The sequence below is a fragment of the Papaver somniferum genome, chromosome 3, assembly GCF_003573695.1.
Source record: "Papaver somniferum cultivar HN1 chromosome 3, ASM357369v1, whole genome shotgun sequence".
Taxonomy (NCBI): domain Eukaryota; kingdom Viridiplantae; phylum Streptophyta; class Magnoliopsida; order Ranunculales; family Papaveraceae; genus Papaver; species Papaver somniferum.
This window is the reverse complement of record NC_039360.1, coordinates 216,462,755-216,474,572: the sequence shown is the minus strand read 5'-3', so window position 1 is coordinate 216,474,572 and position 11,818 is coordinate 216,462,755.

Genomic DNA, 11,818 nt, shown 5'->3' with positions numbered 1-11,818 from the left:
ACCAACGTCTGAATTAATCATATAATATTTGGTAATCTACCAATATTTTAATATTTTATTGGGTCACGACACCGATAAATATTTCGTCGAATTGAGCATACTTGCTCAATTGCTCAAATATTAATCCAGTTATCAATATTTAGTGAATTATCAGTAATTTGTCGAATTGAGCATACTTTCTCGATTGCACGATAAATTATCAACATTCAGTATTTTGTCGAATTGAGCAATACTTGCTCAGTTGCTCGTCAAATTCTCAATATTCTGTAATTCGTCGAATCGAGCGATACTTCCTCTCGCTAGTCAGTAATTCATCACTCACTGAATCTACAATACTGACACCATTGCAGAGAATTACATGTTCGATCCATGAATCGCTGAGCATTCACCACTTATGCTCGATTCAACAAAACCTAGACGCACTGTCTAATAAGTCAATAACTGACTAATCAATACACGTCTGTCACTCATACTCCACGATTCGTGAGAAATCAATCACATCAAATTGGGGGATAACAACTAGGGTTTTGGTCTGGTGGCCTACAGCACGTGGATTCATCCACAATGAGAAATGTGAGTAAGTCGTGTCAACGGTTGGAAGAGTTATCAAAGTAGTGAGTAAATGATCAACCCAGTCTATGCACGACCTGGAACTAGTTGTACCACGATCTCCCATTTTCCCACTCTTTCACTCAAGAAACCGTCACACTTACAGGGATCAAGGTGTTCACAACTCTGACAATATAAATAAGTCTCTGAATCCATGATTGAGGAGAATAGCCAACGAATGATTACCATCATCAGCAATTGTCGACATAGAATTTCTCGAGCAATTACTCTCAGGAATTCATCAATCTACCATAACTTATTCGAACTCAACAGTTCATCATTATTGCAAAAACCTTCAACACATCCACAATCCTCGATCATCATTGATCCCACACAATTCTCAGCTTCCCTCCTATAGATCAATCCATATCCCTCTTTGCACCGAATTGACTCTGGAACGGATATTGACTTGGTTTAGGCCGGAGTCTTACAGATTGATCTCTCGAATCTAAGCACTCCCTTTGCAGTGCATCTGTGTGAGGTTAAGCAGTTTTCTCGGTTGAGGAGTCTCGACAACACGCTCGTTTCTTCACTTCCCTAAAAAACCAGCGACTCGTTTTTCCCTATCTACGGATTGGCGACCACAGTGGGAGATTAATCTCTCGGTTGAAATCCCACATTTTCACAAAATGGTCGATCTTAGGTCAGGTTCAGTTACAAATCCTAATACAAACAACGCTAGCACTAGCAACAATGGTGGTACTCAGAAACCATTTCTGCTTCCAACGATGGTGGTACCACTCCTCCTCGAACCAACATTGAAAATCATCCTCTCTTCGGCCGGCATCCCGAAGAGTTCAGAGAAAATCCACCTACCATAGCCGATCTCATGAAGGTCCCGAAAGTTCTCGCTAAAAATCAGACTGACATGGCTGCAACACAGAAAGAGTTGTGCAATTATCTCAAAACTCTCACTGACAAGATGCCAGAGAAGATTCAGGAGAAAGGAAAAGCCAAGGAAACATCTTCAACTGCTGATCCTGAAGTTGCTCCAGTCCACATAGTTGACGATGATGAAGTCCACAAAGCTGCGGAAAACCAACAAACAAAGGACCCTTCCGGTTTCATCACCCGTGAAGATCTAGAGAGATTCATAGAGGATCGAGGAAAGGGCAAGGCACCATCTGTCCATCGTTATCAACCTCCCTATTCCTCTGTTGTACATAGGATTTCTCTCCCGAAGGGCTATACTTCTCCAACGTTCACACTTTAAAATGGAACGGGGAACGCCCAAGAGCATGTTTCTCTACTCCTGGAGGCATTAGGAGAACATGAACACAATGATGTCGTCCGACTGAAGGAGTTCTCAAAGTCTCTGACCGGCCGAGCATATACTTGGTGCAACAGCATCGCACCAAGGAGCATCGCTAATTGGGGAGAAATGGTTAATGCCTTCTACAGGAAATACTTTTTCCTTTCAGAACAGATTACTCTTTCTGATTTAGGGAGAATGGCTCAGAAAAACACCGAACATCCGAACAAATATGTGAAGAGGTTCAGAATTCAAGCCTTGGATTGTCATGATCCTAATGTTACTGAACAACAATTGGTGGACTGTGCATCAACGGGATGATTCCTGTCTACAGAGCCTTGCTAGAAAATCTATGGTTCCAAACTTTCTCATAACTCCATGAAGCGGCTAATCGATCGGAAACTACTGCTCCAGCCTTACTGGAAAGAACAAAAACCGTGAAAACCGAGGAGCCGCGAGACACTCGAAGCAACATCAGACGCCTAGTCAATAAACAATACGATGTTCAACCTTCCGTGAATGTTGATGGAGGAGGCAAAAGGAAAGCTTGGGCGCAACAACATAAGAATGCTCCTCCAACGTCCCATCCTACAAAAGCACCAAGGAAGCACAAACAGGATAGAAATGCACAACTACCGGCTCAGCGTCAACAAAACGACCAAGAAGAGCCAGATTTCCCTTTTCCCATCGAAGAGGTGATCGATTTATTGGAAGTATGGATTCAAGACGGTGCGATCAAACTACCTCCCGTCAGAAGAGAGCCAACGGAAGAAAAAGTGGAAAATCCGCGCTACTGCCGTTTCCACAGATATGTTAGTCATCCAACAAGTGATTGCAGAACTTTGAAGTGCATATTCAAATAAAAGGTTGATTCAGGAGAACTGGGGACTGAAGGAGTGCACAGAAATCCTCTCCCAATCAGAACATTTACATTCTCCGAGCAGCCGGTCAAGGAAGCAGTTCAATCCTTAATTGAGCATGTATGTGAGTTGATGTACTTGTCGAAGGCCCAAAGAAATTATATGTTTGCTGCATTGAACCACATTTTGTCAGGAAAACGATTAACAATTCAGGAGGCATTCCCCGAACCTCCAGCAACAGACAAGGGGATGTATGACTGGGGACTTCTCACCACAGTTCATCTCAAAGAAAATGAATTCAAGAGAGCATTGGTTGATGTTGGCACTGCTGTTAATATCATTCCTCTTAAGACTCTCATGGACACGGGCATGACTAGACAAGAAGCCACTCATGCTCCCGTCTCAGTCAGAGACCATGAAGGAGTCTCCAAAGACGCTTATGGTTATATCACCCTCAAGATGAAAACTGGCTCGACTTGGGAAGAAACCAAATTTCACATAATTAGGGAGGACCCAGGATATGATATGATCCTTGGACGAACATGGATTCATGGTGAAAAGGTAACTCCACTTGCACATTTCTCTGTTGAAGAAAGATCCAACTCAGAAGAAATAGAGGACACTCCACCATTCGAGCATCTAGAGAATGTCCAAGCCTTGATGGAGCTCACACAAAAACCTAAGGAGAGCGCACACGATTTCTTCAAGAGTTTCCGCACTCAGGCAAGTATTATTCCTCCTCATGTGCCTGTATTATCAACTTACAAACATGCTACCCTGGTCTGGGGACTCAATTATGCTCATAACTTGGCTGTCACCAAACGCTATGAATGGCTGGCTTCGCCTCAACAATATTACACCAAGTGGTTAGATGCAGAGCCTCTATGGATCCAGCATCTCACAAACACGATCATTGCTAGAATAACGACCGATTTTGACAACCAATATTCTGGGTACTCTCCCTTGCATGAGTGTCCACACGTGCCGCAGAGAGCTTCTCAGACCTGGGATCCTAAGGTACGAGGGATCCCTAACCAGCATAATATATTAAAGGCACGACCAATCCAACCCAACAAATTTCATGAAGGAGATTTAGTTCTCAAAGCAGTTAAACTCAAAGAGCGTTCAAGGAGGAAGCCTAACTGGGAAGGGCCTTTCATGATCACCAAATCCGTGGTCGGTGGGTACTACAAGTTGATCGACATGGATGATAAAGTCGTTGTACCAGTGATTCGTGAGAAATGGCTCAAATCTTTTGAAGCCTAAGAAATGGACATTTAAGGTATTGGAGTTCAAGACATGAACGTCCAAAACATCTGGATTTGGCATTTAGGATTTTCTTTCATTGTATTTCCAATCCCTCTAACACGTTTCCAATACTTGCATTCAGTATTTGAAATCAGCAATTTATCAAAGTTCTTTTACTTAAAGAAAAATCCCTATCATGTCCAAAAAAAAATCCTCAATCATTCACCTATTCAAAATCGATCAAAAATCAAAATCTAAATAAAACCTCACATCTCTCAGAAGTTCAAAGTTCAATAGATCATGGAAAAGGAACTAAAGGAATCCATCAAAGTAAGATTTCTTCTCCTCTGCAACTTTAAAGACTTGCAAAGATGCCTTGGCCGAATCCAGCTCTTTCGTCAATCTAGCAACCTCCATCTCCTGCTTCGTCACATCATCGCTTGTCAGAGGTACATTCTCCTTGATTGCTGATTTGATAGCTTCCATTCTTTCACGAAGCCATCCCACTTTGAAGCCCCGATTCTCAGCATGATCCAGATTGTGCTCCCAATCAAAGAGTACACCTGGAGTTACGGTATTTCTGGCCATGGTTCGCATATCATCTATAACTCGCAAAAGAGCTCCTACCTGATTAGTGGAGAAATAACTATTTTGTGGATCTGTGGCGACGACAATGTGACCATACCTCTCCCATATTTCTGTATACATGGACGCATATGCACTGAGAATGCTGAATCCACCGACAAATTCATGGTGTGGTAATGACTCACCAAATGGAGGAACAAGAACGACCCTTGTTGTAGGATACTTATATAACACTATACGATTTTCAACAACTCCTACCGTTGCTGGATAGGTTTCTCTCATCTCTAAAGCGATCTCTTCTACGACTGGAGCAGCCGCTTCTATTTCCATTGAAGCAGCGGAGTCAATTTGGTCGATCATGGTTTCTTCCGCGACTGGCACAGTTTCTTCTACCTCTGAAGTGGTGGCAATTGGAATCATCTCCTCCTAGATAACTTAAGTAGCAACATCCTCATGACTTTGAGGTGCATATATGTTAGCATCGTCATTTGTATTCACCGTATTGCTCGAATCGTCGTCATTGGCTCTATCATTCCCAACTTCAATAATTGACACCTGTTATGAAGATTACATGGGATTAGAGCAATCCAAGCAAGGGAACTAAAATCAATCGTAAACCTAAAGTATAAGTAATCTAACACCATTAAGGTTCATTATTATGCATTCACTACATGATCAAATAAAGTGGAAGTTATGAAAACACGTTTTGCGGCGGAGCTCATCTGAAGAGTTTTTCACTTCCCTGTATAAAAAGATGAACTGGGAGCAATTGGTGACGAATCTAAGGTTGAGTTATATACCATTCTCTTCGTATGAATATCCTATACGATATATCAAAATTTCATAGCATTTGGATAAACAATCAAAAAGATGAGGCCGAAACATCCAACCGCATGCCAGCTGAGAAATTTCTGAAGGTCTCCTGGAAGTCCACTGTTTCGTCGATTTCGGCCTTTAAAAGTGATCAAACGCCAAAAAGATTCTTCAAAAACCTTGGAAATTTTCTGGCGATGAGGATTCATGGGTAGATCGCGAAAATCCGACATCAGATGAAGATTTTATGGCGTTTTTGCTAAAAGACGGAGTTCTGAATTTTCTAGTGACGTATTTCGGTAAAAAATTTCAGTCATTCATATTAGTCTTCATTCATTCATTCATGAATCATAGATCCTATACTTCTATGAAGAAAATATAATATGGGTACTTACTTGAGTGGTCTCTAAGCCGTTCGAAGACCCAATATTGACGGAGTCATCATTAGAAGCGTTATTACTTTCATGCGGTTTCGGGTTTTGGGAATTCTCCGTCTCACCAAGGTTCAAGGATTAATGAGAATCATCAATACCTTGTTCATCCACGATAATTTATTCTTGGATCCATCAACAACAATTATTATTATTTCATTCAAGAAGATGCCACGATCACCTGCATGAAAGAGATACTTACATCGACTTCTTCATCAGTGATGGATTCCTGAATTGTTTGCCCGAGAACAAGTTGAAGACCTTCAATCGATGGAGCAAAAGTCTGAAAATAAATAACAAACCTTGGTCTCGTGATCCTAATTGCACGGGCAGGGAAAAGTCATGACACAAGGAGCGTTAAAAACTCACCAAAGAAACGGTTGGGGACTGCACGTCATTTGCTAACATCCTGTAGTCCTTACTTCTGGGTTCTCCGCTCCCGTAGACTTTCTTCCATTTTCGTGGAGTCCACATTGATCATGGATCTCAGTATACGATCATCTTGTAGTAAAGCTAATGGAATAACCAGGAGTACAACTTAGTATGAAGGATCTCTCACCATCACTCAGAGGTCCCAGAAATACCATTTCTTGAAGTTGCATCCGTAGATATGTCATCTCTGGAAACACCGTCTTTGGAAGTATCATCATGGGAGTCAGTCATTCTTGCAAAGTGGATATTTCATCACATCGTTCATACAAAGCGCAAGATTCGACAAAACAATGAATCATTGAATAAAGGTGCTCACAACAGCGTCTACAAAAATGGTAACCATCCAACTCTTACCTATTTACAATTTCACTAGCTGTAGTGATTACAATCTCGAGAATTTGTTCGCTCCTTCAAACCTGCAAAGACGAACAAAATTCGTTATTCAAAACCATAACGTGATTTTCATAAAACTGTGAAAAATTCACGAAACTTTTTCACGTTATTTTCACCGTGTGAGCGACTCCCACCGAGTGAACACCCATTGGTTTTGTGCATATACTATCAGATCACAAAATCCATACAAACAGTATTTTATCAAAAATTGTTTACTTCTAGCAATTGCTGAAAATCAAAAACTTAATTTCACATAAATTTTTCACCGTGTGAACATTCACTGGTTTTTCAAAAATTGTACAAACGTCCATTCTACAATTATGAAAACTCACATACAGACATTATTTCACCGTGAATAATTGTCTACTTTCAACAGTTGTTCAAAATCAAAGCATTGATTTTACAAAATATACATTTTAACGTGAAACTCACGTATAATTGAAAATATATGTATATATTCTTGCTCTCTCTTTGAAACGAGAAGTGTATTTTCAAAAATTTATGAAATCTCCCATATCGAAAATAAATTTTTCATGAAAGCTCATATCGGAAAAAAAAAAAAAAAAAAACTTTTCTCTCGTACGAGCATCCACCTTTGAGACGAGAATTTATTCCTTTTTGTGAAATCTCACATATTTAAAAAATAAAATTTTGGCTTTCGTGAAAACGCATAGACAAAATTTTTATCACTATATTTTGTTTATTTCTTAATTAACAAACGAACGAATGTTTGTTCCTAAAACAAGGATTTCTTTTTTTGAGCCCGGACCCGTAAATCCTAAACCGACCAAAACTAGACCTTCGGTCGCTCAAATCAACAATGCCTCATCTCTCCGTGCTCACGAGATGATGCTCTATCACATTACCAGGGTCTCCACCCGAACATTTGCTCGCATATGACGTCATTGGAGTAAATTGGAGATTCTGAGAATGCCTTTGTAGACTGAGTTCAACCACTGATCTCTTGTCGACTGAAAATCACCATCTAGTGCTTACTGCGGAACATGATTGTCCCTCACTAAGAAAGGGACTTAATGTTGATGGTGGATTTTCAATAAAGGTCAAAACCGTAAAATCATGATACTGCATATTTCTGACACGGCTTCAGGAATCCATGTAACGATTCGTGTTTTACGAAGTATGATGCATATGTCGCTCGAAAGGACTCTCCGGAGCGTTTGACACCGAGAATTTCATCACAGTCTCTATGTAGAATAACGTAATTAGGCGGTTCTATGAAAGATTGAGATCTTAACGCCTTCAAGATGTCGGTGACACTCACTGTTCCCTGACTACATAGAGGAATTCGCCTCTACATAGAAGAACGATTGGGCGGTTCTCCGTAAGATTGAGAGCAATAACGCCTTCAGGAGGTCGGTGACACTCACAGTTCCCTGACTATGTAGAGTGTCCGTGTATAGACTCAGGCGGTCCTCCATACATGAAATGTTGAGGACAAAACGTCTTCGGAACATTGGCAACACTCATTGATTCACTGACTATACGCAAGAGATTAAATTCTACCTCATAATCACCACTGAATTCCTAGAAGATAATCTATTTTATCTTATTGCTCCTATTCCATGGTTAAACTCACGACTTGTTCTATGGAATGGTAATAAATAAATGTATTACTCCGATTTCTTGATCGAATCCACGCCTGATCTCATGAAATGGTAACATATATTACTCTGATTTCATGGTCGAATCCACGACTGATCTCATGAAATGGTAATATCACCACCTATCTTATTACTCTGATTTCATGGTCAAATCTACGATTCCATGAGATGGTAATAAAATTATCATTTTATTATTCTGAATCCATATTCAAATTTACAGCTTATTCTATGGACTGATAATAAATGACTACTCACTTTTATTGCTCAATTTCATGAATCATTCCCCACTGAATTTCATAAATTAGTAATAAATACTCAACAATCGGGCATCTGGACTACTGTTGAGTAAGCCCCATAAAATGGTGCAAGTGTACTTGACAATGATGCACGAACGAGCACCCAAATGCACAAACGAGCATCCAAAATTATGGACAGATGAGGAATCCTACGCAAAACAGGAGAAAACTACAAATAACAATAAATAATAAGAGGCTCCCAGGGGGCCGGGCCCACCAGTCGGCCGACCATCCCTAGTCGTGGCCGGTCCCATGCCTCTTCCATTTTTTGCCCTATTTTGTTATTTTCATGAACTCATGAAAAACTCCTTCAATTTAGCAACTTTCCTTGTTTGTGCAAAACTCATGGATTATCCATAACTTCACGGGTTCATGAAAAATAATAGTATAATATAGGGGAAGGTGCGCGGGACCGGGCAAACCTAGCCGGAAGGCCGTGCCTTAGTTGTGGACGGTCCACACCTCACAATCCCTAGCCTTTTATAATTATTACTCCCCAAATTCATGAAACTCCTCCTTTTCAACAAAACCCATGGATCCTCCGTATATCCTAGTTTCATGGAAATAATAATATAAAATTAGGGAAAGGTGTGCGGGACCGGGCAACATGACCGGCCGGCCATGCCATAGCCGTGGCCGGTCCCACACCTTACGAACCCTAATCTTTTATAATTATTATTTTCCTCTATTCATGAAACTCCTGGGTTTGAGAAAAAATCATGATTTTGTCATAACTTCTCAAATTTTGCTCGAATCATGAAAAACCAAAAGCCAACATGGTCACATGACCGGCTAGTCTCCCACGATAATTTTATATATTAAAATAAACTTATTTTAATATTTACAAAATATTGATGAATTGAGCATACATGCTCATTCCAACAAAAATCAAGAATTTCAGTCAAGATGAAACTCTTCTGAAAATTCACAATGTTGCTCAAACTCACATCAGGAAATACTGAAACTCTCAGTATGGAGACATGGACACCACGTAAACGTGTGGATGCCTTCATGACCGCCCAGGGTCATCCCTATGGCTTGCACAAAGCCGGTCTCACATGTTTTCATAATTATGACCTAATTTGCTCAATTGCTCGTATTGGGCCCATACTTTCTTCAACCAACCTGGGGATTGCTCAAACGGCCAACAACTGGTCACGTGCCCACCAAGAGCCGGTCCCATGCTTTCTTGGTCTGTCCTCACCTTTCATATCTAGGTTTTATCACCTAATGCTGAACCCAGCAATATTTCAGTAAATGATGAAACCGACATTTAATCATCATTCTTTCACAAACTCTCGAACTGAGAACCATGGTGCATGCTCATTAGAGCACTGGGCATCACATGGATGCCCATCATCCCATGTGGTCGGTCCCTATATCACTCATGACCTATTTTCAGCGACCCATCAACTATGATCTGAAGTTAGGGTTTCGAATAAAATGTTCTACGAATCATCATTCTGAGCAAGATTCAAGAACTAATGAATTTATATTTATTCAGAAACACGCGTATGGATTAATCATATAATATTTGGTAATCTACCAATATTTTAATATTTTATTGGGTCACGACACCAATAAATATTTCGTCGAATTGAGCATACTTGCTCAATTGCTCAAATATTAATTCATCTATCAATATTTAGTGAATTATCAGTAATTTGTTGAATTGATCATACTTGCTCGATTGCACGATAGATTATCAACATCAGTATTTTGTCGAATTGAGCAATACTTGCTCAGTTGCTCGTCAAATTCTCAATATTCAGTAATTCGTCGAATCGAGCGATACTTACTCTCGCTGGTCAGTAATTCATCACTCACTGAATCTATAATATTGACGCCATTTCAGAGAATTACATGTTCGATCCATGAATCGCTGAGCATTCACCACTTATGCTCGATTCAACAGAACCTAGACTCACTGTCTAATCAGTCAACAACTGACTAATCAATACACGTCTGTCACTCAGACTCCACGATTCTTGAGACATCAATCACGTCAAATTGGGGGATAACAACTAGGGTTTTGGTCTGGCGGCCTACAGCACGTGGATTCATCCACAACGAGAAATGTGAGTAATTCGTGTCAACGGTTGGAGGAGTTAGCAAAGTAGTGGGTAAATGATCAACCCAGTCTCCGCACGACCTGGAACTGGTTGTACCATGATCTCCCACTTTCCCACTCTTTCACTCAAGAAACCGTCACACTTACAGGGATCAAGGTGTTCACAACTCTGACAATATAAATAAGTATCTGAATACATGATTGAGTAGAACAGACAACGTATGATTACCATCATCAGCAATTGTCAACATAAAATTTCTCGAGCAATTACTCTCAGGAATTCATTAATCTACCAGAACTTATTAGAACTCAACAATTCATCATTATTGCAGAAACCTTCAACACATCCACAATCCTTGATCATCATTGATCCAACACAATTCTCAGCTTCCCTCTTACAGATCAACCCATCTCCCTCTTTGCGACCGAATTGACTCTGGAACGGCCATTGACTTGGTTTAGGCCGGAGTCTTACAGATTGATCTCTAGAATCTAAGCACTCCCTTTGTAGTGCATCTGTGTGAGGTTAAAAAGTTTGCTCGGTTGAGGAGTCTCGACCACACGCTCGTCTCTTCACTTCCCTAAAAAACCAGCGACTTATTTTTCCCCATCTACAGTTATGAGCCTTGTGTGAGCCTTTTGGCTAGATTCTTAGGCTTTTTGTGTGATTAACAGTTAGTCTATATTAACAATGAGCAATTCAAAGGATTAACCAGTGGATCGTGGATCTCGAGGTAGGTGTGGCTTGTCATCAAAGGAGGTGAGAATGTATTTGACTCTTTTGTAACCATTGTTGTTTCTTTTCCAAAAGTTTATGCTTAACAAATTCATGCATTGTCTAGAGTGCATTCTATGCTTTATTTAAACTGCTTTACTATACTTTTGTTGATTTTGTTAATCTTTCCATGGTTTGGAAAGGACTTGTAATGTTGTTTGTCATATGAATTGTTATGGGAAATATGAAATTTCCACTTGTGGTATATAGGATACGCTCCTTCACATTTATATCTACATGAATTAAACTTTTATTTCTTAGAGTGGGTCATCATGGTATTGGTGATATCAATAGCTAATGAGTCTGGTTAGCACGAATATTATACATTGTTTGAAGAAGGAGTTTGTCCATATACATGTTTGTTTATCTCAGTGACTCTGTCACTTTTTAATGTCTGGGAAAACATTATTGTTTTCCAAATCTTGCCATGA